The sequence below is a fragment of the Rissa tridactyla genome, chromosome 1, assembly GCF_028500815.1.
Source record: "Rissa tridactyla isolate bRisTri1 chromosome 1, bRisTri1.patW.cur.20221130, whole genome shotgun sequence".
NCBI lineage: Eukaryota > Metazoa > Chordata > Aves > Charadriiformes > Laridae > Rissa > Rissa tridactyla.
This window is the reverse complement of record NC_071466.1, coordinates 25,827,793-25,855,695: the sequence shown is the minus strand read 5'-3', so window position 1 is coordinate 25,855,695 and position 27,903 is coordinate 25,827,793. Positions and strand designations below refer to the sequence as shown.

The window sequence follows — 27,903 nt, the reverse complement described above, 5'->3', positions numbered from 1 at the left end:
AAAGAAAACACAGTATGCCCCTCTGCTACATAATACTTCATTTGATTTGAGATTTAACATATAATTTCGTGGAAATAAAAGTGAACTGGAGTCCGATTTTTAAGTTATATGTTTAATACCATTTACTATCCTGTTTTTGCTTTGCAAAACTTTTCAACGAATTATTTCATTTGCAAAGAGTCCTTAAATATCTGGTTTATCCTTTTACTAGAATTTGGTTGCCGATTACTTTTAACAGCTAAAAACTTGCCTTGGACACCTGTGACCATCCTTCACCACCAACCCCAAGTTAAAAACCTGTCTTAAGCTCTTTATTGCACCAGGAATAAACACTTTTGATAACTAACTGGGCATCTCCTTGTAGGTAACAATGCACATACAGCTTATTTGCCAGTTAGTGATTGCCATAGTTGTGATTGCAAGGGATGCTCTTCCACCTGAATTATCATGAACTTCAGTCTTGCACAAAGACCATGGAGTCAGCAAAGCAGAGGACACCCAGTTGATACCAGCGCTCCTCATCCGTCAAACCAGCAGCAACAACAACAAAATAACATACAAACTCTGTTTACATACAAGCCCTGTGTTAACCAAACCAAAAAGGGATACTCCCAAGAACCATTTAAGTACGAAATCAGGCGCAAAAGGAACGCCCTTTGAATTTTAGAGAATGTCCCATTGCTTTTGTGTTAGAAAGTAGCGAGAAGTGGAGCTCCCAGTGCTCTTAAACAAGTTCTCTAAAATTGACTGAACACAGCAGAGGCATTCCAGTCAGTTCAGAAACAGCTTATTCTTCCTGCCCTTATTTTTGCTGATACTCTTATTTGCACATGATAGCACATGTTGTTTACAAGAAAAGCTTATAAATACCGGTAACACTTATATTTATATTATATATACAAGCATCGGACTTTTTGTTCTAGCTCCAGCTTTAAGGACCAATAATTTAAACATGGGGCAAGTAGGGAAAAAAGAAGCATAGCGATGTCCACCAACCTGGCAAAAGGTCAGGAATCACACCAGTGACAGATCTCTGGGGAGAACTAGCAGAATTGACCAGCAGAAGGAGGGGGGTGATTGTCCCCCTGTACTCAGCACTGGTGTGGCCACACCTTGAGTATTGTGTCCAGTTCTGGGCACCTCAATATGAGAGAGATATCGAGGTGCTGCAGCGAGTGCAGAGGAGGGCAACGAAGCTGGTGAAGGGCCTGCAGAATAAATCTTATGAGGAGCGATTGAAGGAGCTGGGACTGTTTAGTTTGAGGAAGAGGAGGCTGAGGGGAGACCTCATCGCTCTCTACAACTACTTGAAAGGACATTGTAGAGAGGTTGGTGCTGGTCTCTTCTCACAGGTAATTAGCGATAGAACAAGAGGGAATGGGTTCAAGCTGCAGCAGGGTAGGTTTAGGCTGGACATTAGGAAAAAGTTATTCACAGAAAGAATGGTCAGACAGTGGAATAGGCTGCCCAGGGAGGTGGTGGAGTCACCATCCCTGAATGTGTTTAAGAGTCGTTTAGATGTGGTGTTAAGGGATACGGTGTAAGGGAGAACTTTGTAGAGTGGAGTTGATGGTTGGACTCAATGATCCCAAGGGTCTTTTCCAACCTAAATGACTCTATGACACTAAAACTTCCAAACACCAAACACCAAGAGGGATGCTTTAATCACTAATGTCCTTCTCTCTAGCAGCCTTCCATTGCTGATTCTGTGGATGCTAAAAACCAAAGTGTCCTTCAACAAAATCAACTTCAGTTCATTTATATCACTGTTGAAGTTTAAATTAGTCCCAGAAGCACAGATTTTCTCCTGAAGGGCTGCTTTTCCCATTCTAATACTGGTATCTGATGCACATACATGGCTGCTTACCAAGTTACTTGTATTGAGGGCACTATTCCAGTACCTGGATTCAACCTCCAGTCATGTTTGGTATCAATTAAATATTTCCAGATGCCTGGGCAGAGCCAGTCTAAAAGAGTACCCATGCAATTAATGAGTAGCATGCATTCTCTTCAGCGCACATGAAAATGGGTCAGCAACATTTTGAAGTCTGCACGTGATCCTGCCCTGGGGAAGAGAAGTATAAAAGACGATGCCTGAAGATGCCTTCCAGCTCTCCTCTTCGAAGTGTACAATATGCACCATTGAGGTAAAGCCTGTACTGAGCAGTATGTGTTTCTAATATACTGCAGACCATTTCACCTTCCTCTGAAAGCTTTTGTTGGGTTCCTGGATTTACTTCCTCCTCATCCCTCCAAGTTTTATTTCTGCCTACCATCCCTTAGTCTCCTTCCAGACTTCTCACCTAATTATTCTCCTTACTCTGTTTTCTCTAACCTCAGTTTCATGCCTTCCCTTCTATATTTCCACTTAACTTTAAACCTTGCTTGCAGTCATACCGTACTGATTGTTTCATTAAATTATGTATGAAAACAAGTGATAAGTACCATTCTAAGACACAGTTAAAGCTGCCAAGGATTCAATTGCGCAATTAGGTTAAATTAGCTATGACAGACCTGCAACATTGCTAATAGTTTTCATTTTACTATACCTACTGTGGCTTACCATCATGCTCAAAGACACTCTGACACCAGTAGTTAACCAGTGCAAGTTTTTTTCAGTTCTGTGTTTTTCAGCCCTAGTGAGTCAGATATTTTTAATGTTATTTCTACATAATTCCCAGCGGCCAGGGCCAGAGCCTTGTGTAATGATGTGTGTCATTTAGAGCACCCTCCTGCAATCTGCAGAGCCCAGCCACGCTGGCACACGGTCTGCTAAATGATCGGTTAGGACCAAGAATAAACAGTCAAAGCTGTGTAAATAAGAAGCATTCGTGTAGCTGGGAAGGGAGGCATTAGCCTCTGTGCTAGCAGAATATCCTGGCTACAAATAGGACCATAGTATACAGAGATCAAGGCTCCACTTATCACTGATATCAAATAAGGGGATTACACATTGCATGTAATCAGAGATGCTTTCATATTCACTCTTCTGCACGTCCCAGGCAAACTTCTCTGGCCTTTCACAAGAGAGCACTTGAGATGAACTCTTAGAATATAAAAGTTGGGAAGCAGCAGAGAGGGTTGAGTTTTGCTAGATCTGTGGGAAGCTGACTTCTCAGCAGAAAAAGAGATCTCTTCCGACCTCTAAAGATATTTCATAGAGCACATATTCTTCCTACAGCAACAACATAAGGTCGCATAAACTCTTCTACCTTATTTGGACTATGAAGTGCATACGCTTAATTGCTTTCACAGAAGAAAGACGGGCTGTTTCATTTTTCACTATGGGGCTCGATAAAAGAAACGTTGTCTGGAAGAGAGCTTGCAGACTAATCAGCAAGGCCAAACTCTTGCACTAGGAATGGACACTGACCACCTTCTCCAGTGAAGAGCCGCTATTTACGCTTTTAGGCAATTAAAGGCAAAAAGGAGGTCCTGTCTTGCTCTGTCCTTTCATACTGGTGTAGTCACTCTCCTGCAATAAAGGCGACACGTTGGAAGGATGACTGGTGCACTTCAGGAGGTGCTCAGAAATGGATCCTCCTGTAATGACCGCAAATCACATGTAAACGACCACACATTCTGCAGAGGGCAGTTCGTACTCAGAGAAACCTTTACACCTAATAGACTAGATTCCAGGAGTATCATTTCCATTTTGTATTGCAGAATTTTCTTCAGGACGTTGTCCTATCAGTGATTTATGGGTGCATTTTTTCCAGAACTTGGAATCTTCCCTTGAATCAAGTGGTGATGGTAGTTTTTGTAATTCCAGCAGCTAAAATTACCTCTATTACCTCTACTCCAAGAACATGGCATAAGCCAGCTTGATCGTTACAGTAGCAGCACACTTTATTTCAGTGCAGTTTGCAGTACTATAAGACAGCAACTTAAAACAAAATGCAAACTCTTTTAACAACATTTACAAAAAGGAAATAAAATTGGGTGTATTATGAAATACAGCCTTGAGGTTTTTTATAGTCCCAGGGCACAGATTGTGTTCTCAATATAATAAACCAATGAAGACTGAATAGTCTCAACCCCCTGAAATGAAATTTTAATGGAACTTGTAAATATGTGAAAACTGGATTCCAAATCAATTCACACTGCCTTTTGAAGCCAAGAAGAAAAAGCAAAAGAAAAAAACAGGAAAAAGAAATGTCTCTGAAGGAGTGACTTTGAGACCTGAGAGGCTTTTCTGTATTCACTGATGAAGACAGGATGATATACGGAGACATGATACCCATGACAACATCTTTCAGAGGACTTAAAGGAAAAGGCTAGTTGTTGCAGGGTGTCCAAGAAACAACTCTGAACGTGCAAAATAGATAGCGGGAGCCAGCAAACCCTGGCAGAAACAGAAATGCAGTCAGGTTCTTCCAAATGGTTAGTGATGCCAATGAGCCTCTTGACAAGACCCACTTCTCAGAGATCAGTATCATTATGCATCACTATTTTGCATTTTAAAACCCTTCTTCAGCCACTGCACATTAAAACACACCGTTTCAAAGTGTCAAACAAAACACCTTGCCCCAGTAAATCAAGAGTCCATAACTGAACGCAGTAGAACTCAAGTGTAACATTGTGGTAGAGTTGCTGGAGCTGCCTTAGTGCAAAGAGAAAGAAGACATTCAAGCCCCAGGTAGCTCTCTTGCTAATTCTTGACCAATATTCTGTTGTGATGCACTTAATGATGAAAGTCCAAAATGCTGAAGTCAATCCATAGAGTTCATCTAATGAACCGCTCATCTTAGACATTAGTTATTACCAGGAAAGGCTTGTGTCAAAGGGCAGAAAACTGAATTTTCTAACTTCCTTGCTAGTGATTGTCTGCAGAATTAAGAAAAGAAAAAATATTAGAACTGACCCATCACTATTGATCAAGCATAATACTTATTACACAGCAAAAATATTTTTACCAGCATCCCCAACCAGCTTCACCAATTGACAATCTCTGGAGATGAAGCAGCGAAGTGTAGCACGAACATAAACGTGCTGTGGGAGGCACAGACAAGTGGTTGATGAGCGAGGCATCAAACTGGTCAAGGATCAGGTGAAGATGTGAAGGGCTTTCAGGGCTGAGGATAAGCGCTCTCTACTGTCTTGGCCACCAGAGAGGCAGCAGAGGAGGTTGGCACAGAAGGTGGTACAGCAGGGAAGACCAGCCAGGAGAGTGGTGTACACTGCTGTGTTGGAGCAGCAGTTGCATCAAAAGTGGGGCACTGAATATCTAAGGGGTGTTACAGGCAGAGTGACAGGATTTGAAGTAGGATGGTGTGCAGGTAATTCCCTGCTGTGGGTCTGGGCAGCAAGTAGTCAACTGTGCCCTCTGCACAGAAAAATGTGCAGAGAAAAGGAGTAGAATATCTATTTTAGCTGCATGCTTTGAACACTGATGAGTCATTCCCAGAGAGGAACCAGAGATGGGCTACGGTGGCAGGAGATCAGGCAGGTCAGGATTAAAAAAGTAGCCTTGGAAAGAGCTGACCTAGCAGTGGTAACTGCAACTGTCAAAGGTGGTCAAACCAGGTCAGTCCCTGTCAGGAACTAAAAAGAAAGCCTCGGCCCAGGGATGGAGAGGAGAAAATGGATTTATAAGCTATATCTGGGCAAAAACTTCAGCATGTTTCCAAATAAAATGTTTTTCATGTGAAGTGTACTGTCAACAGCAGGAACTTAAATCTGAGAACATTTAATATTTTCAAGCGAAAAAGCTGAAAAAGTTGAGGAAGAAAACGTGGCAGGTATGGCAAAGTTTGAAGAGACCCATCAATAGTGGTAAAAAACCAGCAGAGTCTTTTTTCTGAAAGCTGTTTTCTTCTTTCTTTCTTCTTTCTTTGTCAAAAGGTAAGCTTTCCCTCTCCCTCTTCCCTATATCCAGACTTGCATGGCTATGATCCCACCCAACACAATTTTAGGTCAGTAGAGCAACACCAAAATTTTCTCCTAACTGAACCAAAACATTATTTTCAAGGCATCTCAGTAAGAACCTGTACATGCTCCATTACAGTTTGTGTCCTTTTCTAATGAGGAGATGAGCCTTTTGGCAACATGATATTTCCTAACCCTCACCATGGTCTTCTCTTTTGCCCAGGTGAAGGAAGGAGGAAAATCAGAAACCCAACAGGTCTGGAAGATTTTTATTGATAGTGAAATAACTGAGGAGAAGGGTAGGGGTGTTGAGACAGGAATTTACAGGAGAGGGCAAGGGAATGGGTGAATTAATTGAGGGAGACCAGCGGAGCACCTTATGAAAGAAAAACCTGGTTGATGACTTCCAGGGTGCAGAAGGTGGTGACAGTCAACACCTATTGTCACTCATTATCACAGCAAGTTTATTCTCAATCATTTATATGATACAGGGGAAAAAATATTTTGTGCAAAGAAGTTCTTCACATTTGGGGTCAAGTTTGGTATGGGGAGAGAGCTCGAGCTCCTTCATCTACTCTCACAAACTTTCTTCTACCTCTCTGTCACCACTTGCAGTATGAGCAAAGCAACCCCCTTCCTGTGCTTCAAAGTTTCATCTTCACTGAACATTATCAGAAGTCCCCAGAGTTCTAATTTATATCCTATTACAGTACTACATGGGAATCAGATGCAGATACCCAGGAAATTTTAGCAAAACAGTCTTTGAAATTTAGTACAAGTGGAACATGTATTCACAGCAAAAATAAAATAACATTGGTTTCTTTAAAAACTGTAGCAGGTTCATGATTTCATATATTCTGTTCTAATCTAGAAGTAGCATAGACCCCTAAGTATATGAAATATTTATATTACCTTTATGAGTGAAAACTGAGAAAAATTTACATTCTAAAGCCAGCTATACACCTATAGTCAGGATTCCTCCATTCAGAAAATTCCTAAGTGGCAAATATCTAACAAATACATTCTTCAGGAGGATTTGGGAGAGAAGCATTGTCTTTTTTTCTTCACTTTTAAATAAAGGGTCTTGATATATTCTTGATCTCTTCTCATATTGAGAAGTGGAACAACTGTTTACTTTTCTTCTACTTTCTATGGAACCAGCATGCGAAGCATACTTTTGACTCCATAGAAACAGCATTTTAAATATAAGTCAAATTAATAAAGCCCTGAAATTTACAGGAACCAATTCTCAAGCAGCACCAGGGGCAGACAGAAAAAGAACGCTCTTGCAAATCAGAAGAGGGGTGACAGGCTCCAAGCTTCCTACAGTTATTTTTTTGAATGGTTTATTATGCCAGTGAAGACCTCCTCTTCCTTTCTTAAGAGTTAAATTCAGCAGCCTGAATCTTTCCTTCAGAGACATCTTTATAGGTGATAACTGTTCAGGAGTAATATTTAGGTGGACAAAAGGCTTAAGTTTTACAAAAGCAGAAGTTATATCTGGCAATTTTTTCTTTTTCAGAAAGTCAAAATTAATATGAAGGGCTGTATCCCAGTATTCGGTGATGCAATATGAATGAAGACATTGCAGGGAAAAAAGTATTAAAACCTTTAAGAGAGGAAGAAGAGAATCATCGCCAAGGGTTATTTTTCCTGGGAAAGTTCTTAGCTACTATAGTGACGGATCCTGACAGAGGAACACAGACAAATCCATAACTGCAGCTCAAATGTAAACAGATGAGATCTGACAGGAATTATTTGAATGCTAGAAAAAATATAAATGCCAGACTACAATCCCATTTACTTTCAGCAGGAAAATAACCGAGCCTACACTTACTTACTTGAAAGAGTCGTTAAAAGAAATAAAGAGTAGAACAAATTTAACATTGAAAAACCCTACAATTCAAAAGTTATGTGTCATTCCTCCAAAACCTCATAATTAAAAATATGTTACAATACATTTATTTGTCAATTGTCAGTTGCATCACTTTTTCTAGCTTTTTCCCCCTTAGACTGTAGGGATTAGAAAAAGTTTACACATATGTATAACATGTATGCAAAGCAGGCATTGAAGAAAAAAATCATGAAATATCAGGAGAACCACAAGAAAAATTAGTAGGACTGCGATGAATATCATTAAAATCTACTAGAAAAAACAGAAAGTGAGGAAGACTGTTTCAGACGTGGTCCTTATAGCATGCACAAGCCATTGCAAACTCTCCATGAACACGAACTATATGAAAATGAGCTCTTTTGGGAAGAACTGGATCCCCAGGCCTAGGCATGCACTCCCACTACATCCCAGCCCCAGCAGAGCAACACACCTCCATGCTGCCCTGTCCCCATCTTTCTCAGCTGATAAAGAAGCCCAGATGCAATACCAGCACAGTGGATCCAGAAGTCCTTGAACAGGATGAGGAAGGGTCACCCTCCATCCCCTACCACCTGCCCAGCTAAGCAGCTGCAAGCACAGTGAGCAGAGAACAGGGAAGCACGCAGAGAAAGTCTGCAGAGCCCTACGGACAGCAATGCTGGATTTTTGAGATTTTTGAATAGCTGAAGTGCTACCAGCGTTCAGACCAGCTAAAAGGAAGGATGCTCATGTCTTCGTGTTTGTAACTCACTCGTGGCAACTGCAGATCTGAATGAGATACAGCATTTCCTTGAAAATGCACACCCTAGCACGTACCACTCAATTTACTCATTCTCCAGGACTATCACAAGTTCAAAGCCCTATGTGGAAATACACACATCACCAAGATCAATAGTGCTGCCTTTTATACATCAGAACTCTCCAGCTCCACGGTTACTACTTCAGCATATATGAAAGATTAGCAGGATATAAAGGGATCAGGTTCATCTCCATGTGTTAAGACACTAGAAAAATTAAACAGGGGGGTCTTTGACTCTAAATTACTTCTGAAGTTAAGATGGAAACTGAACAAGTTACCTGCCGTAACATCTTCTGAGTAGAATATTAGTATTTACTCTAAGGTATTAGATCATCCACCTTGTTTCTTAACAGTCTTAATACCAAAAAGAAACACAGCCAGCAACAGAGTTAACATTATCACCAGTAGCAGTCACCTAGCAGAGGGCTGAAAGGTCTTCTGACTTTCTGCAGTGCCCTTGTCAAGTTAGTCATCAGTTGAAGACTTTTCATTATCTAACATTAAATTGGGATTTGTACTTATCAGAATACGTAAGCTTTGAATACTGCTTTGGTAGAGACTGCCTACTCCAGCCTACCTCTTGGCTCTCTGGCTGCCGCAGCCCCTTCACAAAGTGGTGGTTACTAGCTCTCCACCTGAAGAGAAGCTCTGGGATTTGAGAAAAGGAGGGCTACTTCCAGACGGAAAATCTGACATCTGTTTGCAGCCAGCCTCCACCTTGCATTGGGGCTGTAAGTGGAATAATTCGAAAGTCAGTTCCCACTGAGAAATTATTTTCACTCCTAAAAAAAAAATTTCTTCTTGATCCACTTAAGCTTATTAAAAGTGTAATTCCCACCCCAGTCTTCCAGAGATGCACGTTCTAGCACTAATAGACAAAGAAAGGACACTCGTTTAATTAAGGGAAGTCTTCTTCAAATGCTCTGGCAATACCCCAGTGTGGTTGGGGGGACCATTCACACCAGCGACTACTCTTGGTAGCAGCATGGGCTCCCCCCTCGCCCACCAACACAGTTTCCCATCACTAGCCCAGTGAGTTTTAGCACTCCTAACACTCCTTCTCGCTGACCCTGCGTGCCCACAGCACATACCCTCGGTTTTACGCTATAAGAAGTACTCTGGTGCTCACCATATTTCACAGCCTTGAATGGAAAAAAAAATGCGCATAGAGTAATAATTGTGTTTTACAGGGCACTGTACGGGGCCCAGAAGAGAGCCCGAGCTGAGCACTGGGTAGTGCAGAACATCTCTTGGCATAGAGCAGGGGGCAGCAAGCACTGCGGGCAGGTCACTCCCCTGACACATACTCGGCTCTCGTGCGGCAGTGTAGACAGACTAATGAGATCTGAGGAGCCTCCCCACATTTGCAGGTGGTGACATAATTCTTTTGGTTCACTTCAAAACCCTTTGGGAACCTATAGATACAGTGGTACAAGAAAAGAACTAGGATGATATTTGAAGTGAAACAGAGGAACTGCTCCATTGTAGCTTATATTGGACAAGAACAGAATATAGGTAAGTTGTGGAGGCATCAATGTGAACACCACCTATTTCTCCTTGCCACATTTGTCACCCTCAAAGTAAAGAAGTTCCTCCTCATCTAAATGTGAGGAGGAACTTCTTTACCCTGAGGGTGGCAGAGCACTGGCACAGGCTGCCCAGAGAGGTGGTGGAGTCTCCAACTCTGGAGACATTCAAAACCTGCCTGGACGCGTTCCTGTGCAACCTGCTCTGGGTGACCCTGCTCTGGCAGGAGGGTTGGACTAGATGATCTCCAGAGGTCCCTTCCAGCCCCTACCATTCTGTGATTCTGTGTGATTCACAATTTCATTAAAAACAGAAAGTCATTGTTGCCCTCAGCAAGAATTCAGAAATTCTTCTCAAAACCTAAACTGGATAGGGCTCTCAAGTACATTTCTCTGTGGCTCAACATCTAATCATAAGAAACTCAGGTGGCCACTCTGAGATAGAGTCAAGAATCAACAGAAAATGAATGTTTCATTTTTGTGTTCCAAAGGCTCCAAAGAGCCTTTGGACTCTTTTGGGGCCACATATGGCTCCAGTTGAGAACATCTGCTCAAACGTGTAATTTCATCTGGTAGACATCCAATCTCAGAAGACCTAAAGTATTGCAGATGCTCTAGTACGCCTGTACATGTGCAACAGACATTGTATGGATGGTGTCCTGGAGTACTTTACTTTTTTTGAGTATTTTTTTCCTCTTTGAGACAGTAAGTTATATAAGAGGCAGTTTTGATGATTCAGGGAGGCAGCTACAAAGAAGAGACCTCAATTGCTTTCTTTTTAAAATGTGTACTTGTAAATTAAGAAGCATTTCAAGATTAGGCATCTGTCCAATTCTTTTTATCATTTAGCGTATTATGCTAATGAGGATGCTGTTTCTTTAATTATCATTTGCAGAAAAAATTGCATTCGGTCCCTTGATCTTCCTTAAAACCATTCCTATGCTTGATTCCCCCATAGGCTTTTAATCACACGGCTTCAGTGTGAAACTCCGCATTTGAGAAAAACTCTTCTCAAAACTGGTTCACTGAGAAAGTTTAAATTGTTTTCTCTCATCCGAGCTATATCCCCTACCACTTGGCAGCTTAGGAGAAAGGGCTAAAAGACTCACACTAATACTGGCTTATGCACTGAATGCAGCCTAATGCCGAAACCTATTATGCTGCACATGTAACAGATACTAAGTGCCAGGGCTCGGTAGATAGAGGTAGAGAGACAACTGAAGTGAGCTATAAAATAATACTGTCCTGTGACACTTCACAGCAGGATTCAGTAAAACCTATTTGAAAAGCACTTACAATGCACGACATCAGCTGTTAACTTCATTATGCAAAATTACCTGCATATGATGTTAATGGGCATTTGTTACTACTAGTCAAATGGCTCTACCCGTTTAGTTTCGGTGTGGTTTTCTGGTTGTCCCGACAGAGGCTCCTGTAACCGAAGTCCTGGGTGGGAGACAGAGCCTCTGCTGGGTGTACAAAGGCTGGTGGTGCCTGTCCTGCGCCTCTGAGCTCACCCCGCAGCATCCCTGTACCCTTGTGCTGCCAAAACACGGCAAAGCCTGCCTGCATGGGTTCCGGGTCAGGGGCCCCATCTCTCCACCCACCCACCCACCCGTCCTGGAAGCATCCTCAGTGGGAGGCACTTGCCATGGTACCCCCCTCACCTCTCCCTGGGGTGAGGATGGGAGGCTCCACTGGCCCCAAACCTAACCTACTCCACCAAACACCTAATTGCAGTGTCAAATAAGGGCCATCATTAATGCATGTACTCTCCTTTGGAGATGCCAAGTCACATAAGCTTGTCTTCTCCTGAAGGGAGGAAAAGCCCATTTTCTGAGTCATCTCTGGAAAAGCACTGGCTTCAGCCTCTGAGGCAGGCTCAGGATCCCCCTGACATTCAGAGGGCAGGTTATCAGCATCTCTTGGTTTGAGCAGCTGCCACCTTTGAATGAGCCTTTCGATATTTGCTGAAATGCAGCTCTGAAACTCTTGATGCCTACCATGTTAGTGTCTCGTGCAAGCTGAGCTGCACACGTGTGATTGATAGGGATGCTGGGGACGAGCAGAACTCCCCTAGGCTACTACAGAAGGAAAAAGGAAGATTTTTTTTTTGTATTTTTTAGCACACACATTGCAATAACTAAACAAAATATATACTCCAGTTACGGTATATCCATTTAGAGTTTAACTGCAGTATATGTCATGCTATGCTTTCATCCTACAGTAAAACTGAAAGAAATACTGGGTTTCTTTACAGCGAAGACACAAATTGCACTAACATCTTGAAGCAAAGTATTTACAAACAAATATTCTGACATCTCATTTATCTGTTTTGCCATAAAATTGGCTTATACATGATTAATTATGAAAAATAAGCATAGCATGCTTTCATGCACTTTTACTTTGAAATCAAGGTCACACTTTGTTTTGAAATTCAGAAAAACAGTATGAATAATATAATTAACATATCAGAAGATTCTTTGCAAGTAACGTTATTTAAGCAGGCTAAACTAGGAGCTTATGAAGTTGTTGCTATTCTGTCATTGCAGATGGATCATGTCTTAGCCCTTGTTTATATCCTTCATTTTATTTGACTAATCCTTTGTACTGAAAGGATGCTTGGAGTAGCATCCCTTATTCTAAGCCACACAACACTGAATGAAAACAGTGTTCTTGTCCCAAAGCATGCACAAGCTGATTCCTGCTCTCTGGACTCCATGCCAGCTGGGATGCTGCTCCTTAGAAACAATTCAGTAATGGTGTGGTTAAACATGGGAAATCAGTAACTTAGAGTCATAGAATCACAGAGTCATAGAGATTGGAAGAGACCCTTAAGAGTATGGTAGCACTGTGTTCATAGAATCATAGAATTGATTAGGTTGGAAAAGACCTTCAAGATCATCAAGTCCAACCATTAACCTAGCACTGCCAAGTCCACCACTAAACCATGTCCCTCAGCACCACATCTACACGTCTTTTGAATACCTTCGGGCATGGTGACTCAACCACTTCCCTGGGCAGCCTGTTCCAGTGCCTGACAACCTGTTCAGGGAAGAAATTTTCCCTAATATCCATCCTAAACTTCCACTGGCGCAACCGGAGGCCACTTCCTCTTGTCCTATTGCGTGTTACATGGGAGAAGAGACCGACCCCCACCTCTCCACAACCTCATTTCCGGTAGTTGTAGAGAGCGATAAGGTCTCCCCTCAGACTCCTTTTCTCCAGGCTGAACAACCCAAGCTCCCTCAGCTGCTCCTCATAAGTCTTGTTTTCCAGACCCCTCACCAGCTTCTTTGCCCGTCTTTGGACCCGCTCCAGCACCTCAATGTCTTTCTTGTCATGAGGGGCCCAAAACTGAACACAGTCTTTGAGGTGTGGCCTCACCAGTGCCAAGTACAACTTCTATAATCCACCTGAATACATCCAGTAAGTCATTCTGCAGGTTCTTTGCTCAGGATACTCAGCTGCCCACATACATTTGTGCTGAGCACAGTATAATACTGGGAGATGCAGGTCTCAGACGTCTGGATGTGACCATCTCATGCAAACCATCTTCTGCCCATAGAGCTCCTCACAAGCCCTCACTGAGGCTAGATGTGCGAGTCAGCTCTGGAGACAGAGCAAGACGACATGCAGACATGGACATTAGGAAAAAATTCTTCACAGAAAGAGTGGTTAGACACTGGAATAGGCTGCCTAGGGAGGTGGTGGAGTCACCATCCCTGGATGGTGACTCCACCATCCCTTAAACACTCCCTGTTTAAGACTCGTTTAGATGTGGTGTTAAGGGATATGGTGTAAGGGAGAACTTTGTAGAGTGGAGTTGATGGTTGGACTCGATGATCCCAAGGGTCTTTTCCAACCTAAATGATTCTATGATTCTATGTCACTTGCTTCAAATATTGAGAAGTGAATTTCTACATGCATGCTGCTCTAACCAAGTAAATTTTATTAGTGATCTGAGTAACAACCATTTGTTAAGACTGTACTTCTAAGACTTTCACAAAGGACAAGAAGAGAAAATATATCAATTTTTGACCTCAGCTAGTGTCCTTTCTCTCTGCCTCGGATGCAGTCCAGAGCCAGCCCCAAAGCCAACCACAGCATGAACTCCATCTCATGAAGTTCACCTTGTCTGCACAGCAGCCTAGCAGCAACCACGGGCTTGCAAAAGGCCATATGGACTGTGAGCTGACGACCGTAGACGTCTGACTGACAAATAAGAGCCTCCCCATGTCAACATGAATTGTCAAAACACTTGCAATTCCTGTATGGCAGAGCTAGAAATGGAAAGCAGTGCTTTCACCATACTGCTGATATTTGAATAGCTTCTTTTTTAAAAAAGGGCAAACAATTTGTTCCACTGAAAGCTTGCTTACAACTGCAGTGACTGGGCTCAATTTCAATAGAAATTAGAATTGCCTTTTTCAAAAGGAAGCTCAATTCTATTAAAGGTTAAGAAGGTAACAGACAAAAACGTGATAAAAATCAAGACTAAGAAACACTGTACTTATTTAAGAGAAATAGGGTGCGCAGAAGAAAAAGGCATGGACACTGCACATGCAAAAAGAAAAGCAGAATCTTGAGTATTGGCAAATCATTAGCTGAGACAGAGGCTGAGGTCTGCCAGAAATCCATCAAATGAGGCACTCCTCAAGCATATATACTTGAGGTTATGAAAAATATTGTCACATTAAATTTTATTCTAGCAGAGAATCTGTTCTGGAGGAACTACTTTACTAGTAAGACTTCGGGAAAGTCTGCAAGTTCTAGTTCATTTCTTAATGCAAAAAATAGTGAAGTCAACTCTAGCTGATGTTATATTGGACTCCTACTGGATACAGGTGAACAATTTAACTAGAAAATTATGATCCACAACAGGCAAAGGGCAACATTCTAATTTCTTTCACAACTGGAAAACAATGTGTAATCTTAACCAATCTCTAATTTACTTGTTTGGATATTTTAGAAAGACAATTTCTCAAACCTAAAACAACCATGAGCAAAACTGAGCAGGGGGAAATCGTCACACACAAAAATATAAAAAGGACCTAAGGGATGCTTTATTACATGCCCCAAAGAAAAAGAAAATCACTGTGCTACAGCCATGAAAGAAAGCTTTTTTGGTTGAAGAATCCTGGCTAAGTAGAGTGACAGCAGCAGCAGAGAAACCTGGAAAACAAACCCACAGTACATAACAGATGGGGAAAAAAAGACACTGATAGCAAGGAATACAAATTAACATTGCAGAAATGCAAGCAAATGATGGAAGAAAAAAAAACCCACACACATTATAAAGCTATGGTGAGGTTTATGACAATAGGAGCTCCTCCCTGAATGGAACAAGGATAAGTGAATGCCAGGCAATGGCTTCAATAACTGGTCATTCCAGATAAAAATCAAACGATTCCGAAAAAGGCAAGTGTATTTCACAACTACTTCTACTCCGTGTTTAGAAAGATGCAAGATGCTTCCTATATTCGCATCTTACAGTGATAACGACATACCTCCCATGCCATCAGTAACTGGAGAGAGCTTTAAATAGCCCCTCAATTAAAACCCTGCATTCAAGAATAGAGGGCAGATGTACCAGTAAGTTTTAATTCAATGACTGCTGTTAACAAACACAGGAACAGTAGAAGTTCGAGGTGATGAAAGAGTTAACATCAAAGCAGTGTTTAAAAGGGTTAAATGGGATAACCTAAGCACCTATCGAACAGTTAGCCTGACATCAGTGGTAAGGAACAGCAGGGAAAGGTTACCATGGGACACAATCAATAAAACATTGAAAGACGGTAGCATAATTAACACCAATCAACACAGCTGTATGGAAAATAGGCCTGGTCATGTAAATCTGATCATTTGTATGCAGTTACATCATCATTTGATAACGGTAGTGTGCTGACAGGACATATTTCTAGTCCTAATTTCACACTACACAGTGATTTAAAAATCGTGCTATACATGAAATCCTAAATTAAAAGATCCACCATACTACATCAACACAGCTCACAGTAAATGAATTTCAGAAGTGGCTAACTAAATGGAGAATCAGCATCCAGATAACAGATTCCTTGTCAGTCCAGCAGGAAAAAATGAGGTACAACATTTGGAAGCTGAGAAGAGCTACAGACTGCCTCAAAAAGGAAAGCTTATTATTTGCTGGAACAATTTACCTGTGACATGGTAGATTCAGTACTACTAGCACCTTTTAAATCAAGGCCTTGATCTCTTTCAGGAAGATATGCTAAATAAAGAAAAATTAAGGGACCACTGCTGCTATATCCTGCATTTCTCTGACCTGCACTGAGCAGGCAGTAAGAATAGATATTCATGTGGTCCACTCCAGTCTTTAAATTTATAAGCCTAGGAAACAATGACCCAGACATTATTAATCCCTCTTGAATTTAATGCAATAAGTGAATCATGCTTAATCCATCTGATACAGTATAAAGTGTCTTGAGTATTTCTATGGGATTTCAAGTGTAATCCAGTGTTAAATTACTGGATGACGGTTAAAATATTATCAAGTGTCTTCCCTGAATTTCTGATTTTTAGCTGAAAGCAGAAAAAAAAAATCTATCCCTCTTTGAAGCATCTCCCTAGCTGTTGGCATAAATATGGAGGCATGATATCAAACTCTTGATCCACAAATTCCCATGTAGACCACTTTGACTTATTCCTTAGAAATTATTTTTTTTTTAAAGTATTTCCATGGCATGTCAGAATGCCTCCTGTTAGGTACATCTGAAACTGTAATGCACTGTAACTTCACACTAATCTCTCTTAAACAGGGTTATGCTCTTGTATACCCATCAGCTTCCCATGCAGTGCTCTAAGACCAGTACAAGCGAGGTGAAAGCCACATTATCTCTGCTAAAACAGATATTATTTGGTCCTGTCTATTTGAAACAAAACACAGGGGTTTGAAAATGCCATTCTTGCAGACAACTCTGGAATGGGCTAGGAAAATTTCTTCTCCCAGGTTTGCAGCAAGCACTCAAATTACAAAATAGCCTCCTACGTTTCTTGCTGTATTTGACATCTACTTGTGGCACAATTTTCCCCTTCAGAAGCTGGACACCTCTAACACCCATCACAGAGCAAGTTGATTTCAAAGATTCCCAAAGCTTTTTTCTAGCTGATGGCCTTTAATTTCCAATCCTTCTAGCCATAAGAAATCAAAAACTTCAAGCAGCTCCTCACAGGCCTTACTTTGAATGCCATTGACATGTCATCTCAGAAAGAAAGAGGACACGTTAGTGAAACAAGGACTCGATACCTGTTAACAGTGAAACAACATACCTTATGGAAGGGGGAGCTTTAATGTGATCTTTTGAAGAAAACTACTAAGAAATTACTTCCTCTGTGTTTTTTCTGGTGCACATGCCACACAGAAGACAGTAACACATTAGTTCAATCACGCCAAAACCACATCATCTGTGACTGAGCATGACTGCTGCCAGAGACACAGCTTTTGACTTGGGTAAGGGATGGGATGTGCCTCCCCAAGCTCCTGTGACCATACAGTTCCTGTCACACAGCACTGTCCCCAGAGGCATCTTCATGTATGAAGAGTCCTCTGAAAGCCAGGGATCATGCCGTGATGTTGTCTGCTTCACCTTTCTGAGCCCTGCCATTCCCCGTCAGCCTCACAGCCTGGGCTGCAGAGGGAGACAGACACGGTATAGGATTTCCTACTGAGGACTGGGATGATGGGAACATCCTTGACAATGACCTGAGTTTGCTTTCTCTTTGCTTCCATCTGCTTTCTGCCCTCAGACTGACTACCACAGAAATGTCACCGCTTGGGTGCCTCCTCATCATGTGCAGTGCTGCAAGCTAGAGCCATGTCCCCAGGCTTTGCTGGGGTCCTGATCCTCTCCCAGTGCTGGCTGCTCTTGCCAGACCTTTCTGACTCCAGGTCAGACCAGGTCCAAGTCTCCACAAAGGCATTGCTTATGCCAGGGTGCCATCAGAACTTCTCCAGCCAGGATGCTTTTTATCGCTTGAGGGACGGGACTAGACCTGTCCCCAGGAGATGCATATTCAGGGAGGCATATGCTGGGCTACATGGACAGTTGCTCTTGTTGTTCCTCCCCATGGTTGCTCAGCCAGCAGGACATAGCAGGCTGTCACACCCTACTGATGCACTGGGAAAATCAACTGTGAGCCTGCTATAAAACCAGGGACCACAAAAGGAGGCTTTGCCCCACCATGACCTGGTCATCACAGAAAAAACAACCTCAGAGCTCTAGTTTTATTTGGTCCCTCCAGGGTTTGGCAGTACCCCGTGCAGTCAGCCTCCCTCAGGAGCCGACACTGTCCTGTCTCCATTTTCTTGAGTCATTTGAGGTTTTGGGACCATCATCAGCCTGTAACTGGTGAGCAAAAAGCCAAAGCCCCCAGCCAGGTGGCAAATACTGCCCTGCAACTTGCCAGCATAGCTGTCATTTTTTTTTCCAGGTAAAACATCATTGCTGACCTCCCAAAGGCTTCAGCAAGCATTGTTATTGCTCACAACTGAACACAACCTCATTCCACTACAACACAACTTTACCAGGATCCGTGCCATGGTCATCTCCCAGCCTACAAAGTTGTACCTTCCCAAGCATGAAAGACTATCTTCAAATACTGTCATATTATCTCAAAGTAACCAGATTTAGTTTAGTTAAATAGTACATTAGGTTAGATATTCCTATTTTCAATGCATACTATACCTCCCAGACAGAAATCAACAACATTAGGAAAGCAAAGGTCTATTTTTTGTTTGATAATTCCCCCAGTAGAAGAGTCTCATGGTCTGCTTTGAAGTCAGCTTTGTCTCCGTTGTTAATACAATTGTTAGAGGGAGTTTTCTTTTCATTGGATAGACTAGCGCTAATATAAAAATCAAAGGCGACTTGCAAAAGAGTTCTTTGGTAGCAAATACATTTAAAAGATCTAATCAGACATTAATAATACAGAAGACAAACTTACCCAGAATGCAGGAAAAACAAATTTTACTTCCATTGGTGATAGTTTGCCCTAGAAGACAGTCCCAGAGTGGAAACCTTTAAAAAAAAACAAATAAAAGACTCATTAGAATTAGAGTCAGTAACAAGGCCATACACTATCAAATCTTTTGTAATCACAGTGCTCAAGATTAAACATCCTGCTCTTCTGATTATGATCCTGTCCAAGTTTCCTGGCATTAACTCACAGATAAGCTGGTCCTTGTTAGGAGTGGGTGAAGTGAAGCAATGCACCTACTCTCAAAAGCGGAAGAGAACACAGAAGCTTTGTGAAAACAAAAACTCCACATTTTCTGTTCCTCTTCCTCTGGAGTATCTTTAGAGTAAGTCAATGCTCTCAAGTCAAATTTAGGTACATAAGCTGAAGGGGAAGCACAGATTAAACTTAGTCAGGTTTTAATGCATTGACAGAGATCATTGTTTTTAAGGGACTCTGTACTATTTCACATCTTGTCACTACGCCACATTTTGATGGGATAAGGGTGATGTATTGCTATTCAGGGACATTTAGCTGAATTTGCTTGTGATAAGATCACCCAGAAAAAGTATGGAGGGAAAGAGGAGGAAAAAGAAAGGGTGAGGAAGATCATCCAGAAAATACACAGAAGGGCCTTCTCCCAGAAGTCAAGAAAAGATTGCAATCACAAGAAATGAACATCGTGAATCAGAGAATGTGTGTCATGATATCAAAAGACAACAGGTCAAGGCAGAAAAGGAAAGAAAACCAGTCCCGAGATTTGATAAGAGATCGTGAGATGTGGTTTTGGTAGTGGTAAAAAGGGCCAAAGTCAAACTGCTGAGAATCAAAGATGAAGCTAGAAGAGGATCTCCTAAGTAGGACTGACCAGACCATAAGACAACAAAAAGTCTGGAAAAGGTTTTGGGTTTTGTTTCGGGTTTGTTTTTTTAATATTATTACAGTGATATGTATTTCTATGTATTATGATGGGAAAGGGACAGGAGATACTGGAGTTAAGAGGTATGCAAGGAAGACAAAGAAGAGGGATGTGACTATGGGACAAGCAGAGGAGGTGGAGATCAGAAGAGACCTAAAAGCATGACAGAGGAAAAGGCAGAGTCAGAGAAAAAAGGGAGAAGGAGAGCTGAGGGAAAATGGGGAAGTTTTATGATACTAAATTTTTGCCTTGTGGTAAAGATCCAGTGGAGAAAAGTTGGATAAAAAGCTTAGAAGATATTAGAAGATGGAATATATAAATGGGAATTTAGGTAAGAGATTTAATCAAATAGTTGTCTAAAATGTTTTAGTCACAAGCAACTGATGGTTACCTTTTTTGCTAAATTTCACATAAACGTGGTAAAATCCCAAATCCAAAGTAACTCACAGCAAAACATGCACTAATTACTATGAAATTTATATTTTAACAAGAAATTCCAGGTACATTCTGGTTTTTTCTACCCACTTTCCTTTCCGCAGCAAGGCAGGTTGCTTCTTTTCAAATAACTCAGTTCAATTAAGTTGTATGTTCAGCCTCATTAGCCACCATCTCCATTCCCCTGCGGTTTTAATTAGATAGGTCTCTTAGTGCACAGCTACCTCAATCCTTCCCCCCAAACAATCCCACAATGTTGCTTTTTTTAATGTTATCATTCTTCAAATGCTCCTGATTACACTGGAGGCAGCCAAGGAGATGAGAGCAGAGCAGTGCTCTCCCATGGAGAAGGCAGGGCAAGATCTGCAGCTGGCGAGGCACACGCACCCCTTGGGCAGGGCTGAGCGTTTAGATGCTCTTCCACACTCTTATACCCATTTTAATCAAAACAACCCATCAACACAACAGGCTCAAGCAAAGGGTTGGACCCTCTGCACAGACACCAAGCCCAAAGCACATAGACCTGACTTCTCCCAGCAGACTCCTTCCCGCTCCACAAGCCCCCATGTTGGTCCACCACCTCCACACCCAACACGTGAAATCACAGGGCAGGAATGAGGCCCCAACACCCCATCAAAGCCAGAGGGACACAGGAGGCCCCCATATTCAGGATGGTGCCTGGCTGCAGCTCTTCCCCCAAAGCACCCACCCTGGAAAGCCCAGCTCGTCCCACCAGACATCAGGCCATGGCACTGTCCCGAAAGAGAAACAAAAGCTCAGGAGGACCTGCTCCAAGGGTCTGACCTGGCCTGTAGTCCATTTTTTTTAAACAAGCACAGGAGCAAAGGTACCAAAATTGTGAGATGACCTGTTCCCAGATGGAAATAGGGGGAAAGGCTGATGTTTCACACACAAAAAAAAAAGTGTAAGTGGAGAGGAGCAGCCCTGCCCATAAGGAGCAAGACAGGACTTTAAGGGCAGGATTTCCACTTCAGTCCCTATTTGCACGCTATTAGCAGAAAAAGACTGCAAATCCAGCTAGCACGGTTGGCAGAAAAACCCTCGCAGCAAAGGGCCTCGGCTGCCCTGGAGGAGAGCCCGGGGAGCTCAGCATCATTCCCAGGCTATTCCTGGCTGCCCAGGGTCAGCGGCGGCACAGCAGGGATTAGAGCAACTTGGATTTGTTACGTAAGGGACATGTTGCTCGTGGCTTCTCCCAAATCCCAAAGACATCGCTGTTATGTAAGAGGAACAATCAAACAGGGCAGCTTTATTTCCGTGATTTGGTTTTTTAAAAGTGCTGAGCAGCTAAAAATGATCGTTCTGCGTCTGTCAGGCTCAGTGTTATGTATTCCACTCTAATCAGTTTAACCTTAAAGCTGCTGTAGCTTACAGGGACAGTGACTCAGCTCTCACTTCACCCAAGGCCTCGAGATCCAGGAAGGTGAAATAAAGCGACCTTTGTTCACCTTCCCACCGGGTCCTCGGTGGAGGGCAAAGCTCCTACGTTCTGAACTGAGCCTGAGGGCTTTCATTTCTTTAGCATCAGTGTCTTCCTGGCTCTACTGATATTAAAGGATTACTCACATGAATAAAGGCTGCAGACCTGGCCCTGAACTTTACAGTGTGGATTGGATGGTGGCTGTGAGCCCCTCTGACACTTGGGCTTTCATCAATGAAAAATGCAACCTCCTTTGGCAGAGTCTCCGGAGTTCCTTGTCTTCTTAGATTATTACTGTAAATAATTCTGATGGTAATGCACACAGTTACATGATACACGTATGCATACACATGTTATTTCAGAAAATATGCATATTAACAACAAAATCCATTGTTTCTCTAAGCCACTTAACGCATATATTTTGGACACACTCCAGCAATATCAAGGATGGGTAGATGCAGATGTTTCAAGAAGTCCTAGTTGGTAATTTCATCAAGCTGCTGTCATATCAAGATTAGCACTTTACCCGGTCCGGTTTTGTTTTAGAAACTTACTCATTTCTTTCCAGCTTACAAACTATGTTTAAAGAAAGATTTACGTTCTTTTCAGATGCTCTTTCAAAGCTTTCTTAGTTAAAGATCTAGAGAAGGAGGGAAAAAGCACTCTTCTTGTAGATCTCTGATCTCCTATCTGTTCTAGCCTTTCAGCCTTTTAACACACGGAAGAAACAGCCCAATTCGAGTGCCCATGATGAATACTTGTCTTAGCATTAAACTGCAAACCCCTTGGCATTAAACCCCAAATAACGTATCCAGTGCTGACCATGACACAGCAACCCTCTCCTAAGCACTTGCTCCTGATCTCCGTAACGTTTCTGGTCTCGTGCACGCAGCCACTGATTTCACCAAGGCTCATATAGATTGTTTCCAGAGATTGTTTTACTATTGTTCCCATTTTAAAGCCTCACTATTATATTGCATCAACAGCTAAACAACTTTTCATCGTAACAGCAAGAGAAGAACCTCGGGTCCTGATGGTCCGGTAGACCAGAAGGAAAGCATTCATTCTGAGAGCACACTCAAGTGCAAGTTACTTCTGAATGTCTTTTCTGTGCCCAGCGTCCTGCCGGCTTTCCCTGTGCATAGCACATCATGATTCCTCCCAGCATTCTGGCATGAAGAAATTACATCAAGTTTGGAAATGCTTACTACAAAGCTTTATTTTTCCCCCATCACAATCTAATTCTTGCTCAGTAACACTAATGTACCCTGTAGCGCAGAAATACATTACTTGGGAGTCATCCTGTCGCTCTGTATTTTTCCGGCAGTATAAACTTGAGAATTAGAATTAGACTGCTTTGGACTGAAAAAATCTCAGGTGGCTTTAAGAGGTGGTAGCTCCCCGTGCCCCACGCAAACCTTGTCAGAGACAACACATGCCAGCGGGCAAGAGCACTATTGGAGCATCTCTTTCCAAGCTATCCTTGCCTGCCAGACCGGCTCTTTGGCAGCCTTAGCATTTTGCCGTAACTTAAGAGCACCCTGTGGGGGTAATGAACACAGAAGCCAACTCATTTAAGATAAGCTATCAAATAGTTAAAATTCAAAAAGTAAAACTTGATAGAGAAACTAATTAGCCCAGCATGTGGTTTAGATGCTTGTTTACTTTTTAACTATGATTTCAAAGGGAAGTCATTCTCCTGGAAGCGTTCGGTGATTATGCCCATGAAGTGAAACTCACAGCTGTGCAAAGAACAAGTTTACGTCTTTCTTCCAACTCTGCATCCCATTCAATAGCTGTTTCAAAGAAGTTTATCTCTGGCCAGAATAACCCTCAGGCTCACATAAGGAGCAGCAACCTGTATTACACCATCATCTAAGTTAAGAGTCATGATTGCAGGCTGGCAGGGGGATCCGAGGAATTTTTTCAGCTGATGTTTTTGCTACTTTTGAGGATTGCATAAAATCACTGATCTGTCAGTGATGTCACCAACAGCAAAAGCCTGGGAACTGCTGCTACACCAGATGCTTCTGAGGATTAAGTCATTTGCAGAGACTTTTGATGTGGATGCCTCTGCTGGAACAAAATGGACTTCTCCATCAACAGTCCCCAAACGCCCTGCAAGAGTGGGCCAGCGTATTCTTCCCGGGTTTTGGAAAGGAAGCCAAAGCAGTGTCTTAAACCAAGTTTACTAGAATTACACAGGAAGATAACTTGAATGTCCTTACCTCCCAGCCAGTGCGCCACTGACACCACTCCCTGCACAGCACCACGTGTGTGCCACACCACGCCACAAAAGCAACGGCAGTTCCTGCCTTGAGCAGACAACAGTTCCCGCCCTGAAACCTGAAGATTCACTGTCCCAGGAGCTTTGAAGCCATTTGCCTGACTGCCAGCTTTGAGGCCACTTCATTGAAAATGAAAATAGAATTCTTTAAAGAAATTACTAAGGTGACTGCTTAAAGTCTTCCAGACAGCCCTTTAAGACCTGTTTTTCAGATGTTTTCAGTGTTGCCTTTTGGCTGCAAAATACTAACCTGGTTCTGTATCATAACAGATTAATATGGGACAGACCTTTAATTGGTATGAATCACTTGGTTGTGAAGCTATGGCAATTTATATCAGCTAATCATTTCCCCTCTTGCTTCTTACCCCACAAACCCTCACTAAGCAGGTTTTTCTCATGAAACCAATGACGGGGGACAGTCAGGTGGTTACAGCACTTGGCTGTACTCTGGAGATCTTTCCGGTGACTCTGGGTGAAGTGTTGGACCTTATCCTCTTCCCAGTTCCCCCACTGGAAAATCCAGAACAGCAAGACGTTCCCATATAATGGCAGTGGCCAGAAAAAAGAAAAAAAGTTTTCAGAGAGTGAAGCATCAAATGCATACCCAGCAACAGAGAGTGACAGTGTTCCCAGGCTCGTGAGGATGCTATTTATATTAGGATCATGCCAGAACAAGCTATACAAAAACCCATCAGAATTACTTTCCTGAGGAAAGACTGTTTCAATGGGTTTAAGTTTGCAATAGCAATCTCGTGTACAAAACAAACCATCATGCCCTGAAGTTTTGCTGTTCTTTGCGACTTTTCACACACTCACACGCACTTTCAGCTACTTATAACTTCCTTAACAAAACTGACTGCAGAGCATTCAGTAAAAGTTGCATTAAAACAAGGCCAGTATAATTATAAATAACCTATGATAAAATGCAATACTTGTGCGGGGAAAGCATTTGCTACATCAGCTGTGCCTCAGTAGTTTTTAGCAAACCTCAGCATCCAGCCGGGGGGGGAGGGGAAGAGATCCTTTTGTAGCCTTTGTTGCGGGCCTTTTGGCAAATATCTTTACTGAGATGTCCATTATTATGCCTAGATCTTTTCTCCTCCAGAGCATTTGATCAAATACTAAACCGATCACTGTGGACAAGTCTCTACCGTATTGTGCTCCACTTCATCTACCATTCTACGACTCTTTGGGGAGAGCACAGTTCATCGGAGCCCACAATTCTGCCTGCAATTCTCTGTCCTACGCTGATTTCTGGTACTTCTCTCCATGAACTTAGGAAACTGAGAATACACTGGAAGCTGAAAGCCTTGTTTTTCCTAACTGATTAGGAGGGAGGACTATTTCTCACTGTTACTGAGGTCCCTGCACAGCCTCTGATGCGCTGTTGTGCTTTACAGATGTGGAGAACCGCACTTCTGCGGTAGATGTGCTACTAGCTCTTTTCTCCCCACTATCTTCCTAAACATCTAGCATTGCTTGCTATACCATAAACTTATTTCCCAGAGAAATATACACTCCAGAAATTTAGACCATGAGTTTTAAGCTACTTTCTTGTTTATTACAGTCCTTATCACTAATACAACAGACAACACCCTAGAAAACTTTACCAGAGAAGAAGCTTTGCTGTAAAGAAAGAAAAACTACCAATCTGACCCAAACCTACACCTGTAATTTCTTAGATCAGTAGCCATATACCTACCTCTGTCCTTAAAGAGATGAAAATAGGGAAAGACATGGTACTATATCAAAAGCTACTTCAAATAAACCACACAGACCCAGATTCACAAAGATTTTCTCAACTCCTGACCTCTGGTAGTAATTTCCAAACTCACAGTGCGTTGCTCAAAGGTTCACTTACAGAATCCTCCTTTTGTACCTTAAGATAGGATTTTTTTCTGCAGAAATTAAGATGATAATATGATGATAGATAAAACAGAATGAGAAGTTAAGCCTCATTTGCATACATGTAGCTCCCTGCTACACGCTGCAGCACAGGCTGTGCTGCCCTCCACAACAGATTGCAGCGATAGGAGACAAGTAGCCGGGTATATTTAATTGCATTGAAAAAGGGCAGACTGGTAAAGAGTTTATGTAGCAGGGGATACAGAAAAGCCCACATCCCTGCTTGAAATTGGGGATGAGAAACAATAAAACCCACAAACACTACACTGAATGTAAAGAGCATAAGGCAATGAAACCACACAAACCAAAGCAAGGCATTTATGCATCATATTATATCCAGCTCAGTTGCTGCCAAGTGCCTCCTTAATGCAGTCATCCATTGCAAAGTTAACCTGTATGCAAACACTTGACATTTAGTTATTTTGCTACCAATGCCTTAATATCAGTAAATATTTTTAATGCTTGGCCCGCTGAGAGAGACATTTATTAATTTTTTGATCTTTGACGTTTTTAAATGCAATGATAAATGTCAAGGCTCCTGCTGGCTTGCCCGTTTCATGTTTAGAGCAATCAGGGATCACCGGCTGCCTATAATAGAGATGCTCACAGGGAGCCCAGGCTGAGGCAGAGCACACAAGCCCCCTCCCCACTCCTGTTACCTTTGGGACACAGTGATGGGGACCAGGGAGAAAGAAGCAGAGGCAAAGGTAGCAATAGAGGTGAAGTGAGGAGGAGCAAAAATGTACCCAGACTCACCTAAACAGAGTTGGAAACAACCAACCTAGATGAACAGCTCTTCAAGCAGAAAGATGTTTTATCTGAGCAGGGAGATCTGGACCCGCTGCCCTGTCTTCCATTAATTTATCTTTCCCTTCCCAGCAAAACGCTACCTTATAATTCACAGTAGCTGCTTTATCTGTCACCATTCTTAAGAAAAATAACGGGAAGGCGTTTAACCCCACGGCAGGGGGTAACTGCAGCTTTAGCACCGTGAGCCGGTGGGCTGCTGCAACTCGCCACTTGCCCCGAACTCGCCGTTCGCCGGTGCCGAGCGCTCGGTCCCGGATGGAGACCTCGCTCCCGGCGCTCGGACCCGACCCCGGCCCGCTCCGGGACCCCGCTCCCCGCGCACTGCCACGCCGTTAACGCGTGGCTGGTATAAAACCGGGCAATTTTGGTCTTTGCCCAGATGCCGCGCAGAAAGCGATGCCCCTTTCAGCCAGTCCTTTTATCAGCATCCTCAAAACTTTTGGCTGAAGAGATTTGATAGCACGTATCATCCACCTTAATGAGCTGGGCTCGCTTCGCTGTCTCACCAGCCGGACGCGGTGCCTTCACCGCAGGTAGCGGAGAGGAGCAGCCCACAGACCTGCCGCCTTCCCAGCATCCGCCTTCCCCCCCCCACGCAGGAGCCACCCCCCACCTCCCACCGCTTTTTGCCCGTGTCCCGTCCCCCGGCCGCGGCGCTCCGGCGGGGCAGCCGGGACCCCGCGGGCTGCACAGACAGCCGGAGCGGAGAGCGGATCCCCGGCGGGGGGACACCCGCCAACCCCTGAAGGCGGCGGCGAGGGCGATGCGGGGCAGGGATGGGGCGCCTCCGCCCCGCGGAGCATCCCCGGGACAGGGGATGCGCGGGCGGCGGGGACGGTCGGCGCTCACCTGCCTCCGCGCCGGTGCCGGTGCCGCCGCCTCCTCCTCCCGGCGGCAGGACGGGGCGGTGGCGGGTCGCGGTCCGTGTTTATATAGCGGCGGGGCGCAGCCGCCCAGCAGCGACCGCCGCCGCCGCCGCCGCACCGAGCCGGAGAGCAGCGCCCCCTGCCGGACCGCGCCGCCCCCTGCGCCGCCGCCCCGGGCGG

General features: G+C 43.3%; 1 protein-coding gene across 3 annotated transcripts in view; it reads right to left on the bottom strand.

Annotated features, from left to right (window-relative positions):
• MTUS2 (microtubule associated scaffold protein 2) overlaps positions 1 to 27,903 on the bottom strand; it is a 351,967-nt gene that overhangs the window by 292,079 nt on the left and 31,985 nt on the right. Inside the window, exons 1-2 of one of the 3 annotated variants that reach the window (XM_054220605.1) lie at positions 27,707 to 27,803; positions 19,049 to 19,122 (exon numbers count right to left, since the gene is read on the bottom strand). The gene's annotated coding sequence lies outside the window, so the exon portion shown is untranslated. Of the gene's footprint in view, positions 1 to 9,117; positions 9,226 to 19,048; positions 19,123 to 27,706; positions 27,804 to 27,903 lie in introns of those variants that run through there. The other 2 variants (XM_054220594.1, XM_054220613.1) reach the window with 2 other exon arrangements.